Here is a 3,486-nt window from a genome sequence, read left to right as displayed (position 1 = left end):
TACTTAGCTGTTGAAAAGCCACGCAAACTAGCGAAGACGGAAACGCCACAATAAATACACCGAAGCACATAAAGGTCCAATTAATAAAACTCTATTCAAACAATTGAATTTGGGAAAATGGATGTCATAAATAGATCCAGGACGTCCAAATTAGCCTAGGAGAGGTCCCGACCAAAACCCAAAAAAGTCAACGTTGACCAGTCAAAGTCAATAGTCAGACAGGGACAACGGGTTTGGGTTAGTGGGTCGGTTCAACCGGGTCAAACGAGTCTGGTCACGGGTCGGGTCAAAAGGTTTGGGTTGGACCACGTTGGGTCCAAATAGGGTTTGGGTTTTGTGTTACTGGGCTTAAAGCTTGGCCCATGGAAATGGATTGGGTTAGGTTGGGCTGGGTTCAAAGAACTTGGGTCGGGTGGGTTAGGTTGGGCTGGGTTCAAAGAACTTGGGTCGGGTTAACCCGTTTTCAGGCCAATGAATTGGCCGATTTTTGGGCACCACTTCAAATGCCCATAACTTCTTCGTTACTTAACCAAATGGTACCTTGCACAACAGCTAGCTCACCATGGTTTGGCCAGAAATCACCTTAAAAATGGTAGAGGTCGCCGGAAATTGGGTAAACTTTAAAAGGTTATAACTTATTCAATACTCAACGAAATCAAGTGATTCAAATACCAAAGTTGCAGTACTTGACGAGATGAAGAGAATGGTACCTTTGGTTTCCCAATTATTGGCCGGAGTTGGTCAAAAATCGACTCGAAAGCCGTCGGACTTGTCGAAAAAACTGGGTTCCTCTAGTCCCGAGTTACGTCGTCGGGGAAAATGGTGGTTCAGTCGATGCCAAGCGTTTTGATGAGGGTGTGGTCGCCTGTTGCAGGTGTGTAATGGGTGTGTACTAGTCCTCAAGGAAGAGAAAAGGTTGAGGGATCCGAAAGAAAGGGAAAGCATGAGAGAGTTGAGAGAAAAAGAGGAAGTGAGGAAGAGAGAGAGAGAGAGAGAGAGAAAAAAAAGTGGGCCGGGGGGACAAAATCCAAAGGTGGGCCCCTTTGGGCACACCTATTAAGGCCCTAAAAACAATATTTTAAACCAAATATCCCACAACCCAAAAGAATTTACCAAGAATACCTTTCCGTTCCATAAAATTCAGGATGGGTTGTCACGTGGTTCCTATTATTTTGTACAAATCCTTAACCTTTTCCTTTAACTACATTAAGAATAGGGCTGGAAAATTTTCCCGAATATCCCAAACCAAACCAAAGAATTCTCAATCCCATACCGACAATTTCCTAAACCGATAACACCGAAATTTTCTGGATCCATACCAATCGATCACAAACCTGTTGGTACAGGAATCGAGATTATATATTCAATGGTTTGGAAATCTTGAACCAAACTAAAAATATATATATTTATTTTGGTTGCATGCATGTTGAATGTTGAATTTAAGTGGTTTGATAGTAGACTATATTAGAAATAGAAGTATGAAATTAAGTAGTTTGGAACTTTGGAACATCAACTTGACTTGATATGAATGAATTTGTATTTCAATTGGTATGAAATTTCAAATTGGTATGAGGTAAAAAAACCTAAATTTCAATTGATATGAAATTAGCCAACAAAATCTCAGGCCAAAAGCCCAATTTTAGCCCATAATCCAAAAATCTCAAATTTCAGCCCAAAGTCCAAAACCCAAAATCTAGTCTTGATTCATCCTGAAATACCGAAAATATTTTGGGAATCCCGAAAATTGGGAATACTGAAATTTCACTTCGGGATTGGTTTTCGAATTCCCATCCCGAAATTTTTTGATTTGAGATTCGTGATCCCATACAGAACCACCCTTAATTAAGAATGTGTTATGGCCAAAGTAAGTGTTGGCTACTGAATTGTTGTTGGCTTTCATTTACAGATGATCAATTTAGATGTCCTTAAATGTCAACCAAACAAAAAATGCATGGAAAAGACGGATGTATGCTTGTCTATTGTAGATATATGATGGCTTGTGAATAGTTATGTAAAGTTGTCAGATAGACAATTTACAACCAGTTGGTTCCCATTATTCTGTTCAAATTCTTAACTTTTTTCTTTAATTACATTAAGAATGTGTTGTGGTAGCTACAAATTTCTCAGTTCGTATACAATCACATTTAATAAGCTTGACAATTGACAATTTAGCATGTGTGTGTATTTATGAGCACTTATGAAGACTTGTGTGTGCTCTGTTGCAATCTTGTTAGTTTGGTCCTTTCAAAAGCACAAAATAAATTTTGATAATGAGAAGTGAGACAAAATCTTAGTAGTACACAGAAACATACCACCACTCCCACATCCAATGTTATAGACATTCTACAAACATTTGTGTTCTAACAAACATGTACTTATACCACTCGCATCATGGCAACGCTCAAAGTAGGACTATTAACAAGTGTAAAATAAATAAAAAACATGTACAACACTACATCGATACGAAAACACAATCAACATCACAATTTCCAAACTTTTCAATATAAGTGGAATACATTACCATAAATCAGTTCGTTATGTAGGTCGTCAACACTTTTAGTACCCTCCAAGCCTTGTCCTGATGCTTCCACAGAAGATAAAGTTACAGTAAATGTGTTGTAATATACAAATTTTAATTTAACTTTCAAACCGACACAATCCCAACACATTTGAATCACTCCATAACACATAGGGTTTAGTCACTTACAACGGTTGACAACCACCTTTCCTGGTCCAGAAGCCACCTCCATAAATCGGTATCTCAAATCGTCATAATCTCCAACTGGGTAACTAGATCAACAATGTAAGAAAAAAAAAACAGTAAGGCTCATCATTGTATTCATTTAATCAATTTTTTTATGTATACATAAAATTCAAACGTTAATGAGTAACATACTTCTTCTCATTCTACTTCAACTTATTGAAGTGATAGAAATAATTCATCACCTTAACCACACAGTTTTTGTCAATAGCTTTAACTAATGTTTCTCTTTGCATAACATCCTCCTTGGGCTTGCCGACATGATTTTGGGCACTTTGTGATGTCAAAGGTTAACGTCATATGGCGAACCACTTTTATCTTCTTCTTTTGCCCCTTTTGGTTCGCATAGACTTTAACGTCGCCCTTGTGGACGTGACCTTCCATTTGACGTTGCCCTTGTGGAGAGTTCAGTTTCATTAGTTCTCTATACAATTAACTTGGGATGTACTATGTAATTGCTGAATTACAAAAAAAAAAATCACTTCACCAATTACTGAGTAGAATAAATATTTTTTTTAAGAAAATAAAAAAAATGGGCTAACTACATTTTACACCCTTCGGGTTTAGCGCACTTTTTAAAATGGTTTATCACATTACATCCTAAAGTTTTGAAATTGAATTGAGTTACATCTTTTGTCTCTTAGAACATCTAATCCTCTATTAAAATGATGAGGTTTTTTTATTAACGTGGTGCAAACGTGGCACACTTTAGCCTGTATAAGAGT

The 3,486-nt window shown here is 37.3% G+C and overlaps 1 long non-coding RNA gene across 1 annotated transcript; it reads right to left on the bottom strand.

The window, feature by feature from the left end:
- Positions 1-2,466: 2,466 nt before the first annotated feature.
- LOC126582868 (uncharacterized) lies at positions 2,467-3,131 on the bottom strand. Its single transcript, XR_007609607.1, has 3 exons — positions 2,947-3,131; positions 2,708-2,790; positions 2,467-2,578 (listed from the first exon to the last, which is right to left on the bottom strand). It is a non-coding gene; the product is annotated as an uncharacterized LOC126582868 (long non-coding RNA).
- Between the last annotated feature and the right edge of the window lie 355 nt (positions 3,132-3,486).

This window comes from Malus sylvestris, chromosome 9 (assembly GCF_916048215.2).
Source record: "Malus sylvestris chromosome 9, drMalSylv7.2, whole genome shotgun sequence".
Lineage (NCBI taxonomy): Eukaryota > Viridiplantae > Streptophyta > Magnoliopsida > Rosales > Rosaceae > Malus > Malus sylvestris.
This window is presented reverse-complemented; position numbering and strand designations above follow the sequence as displayed.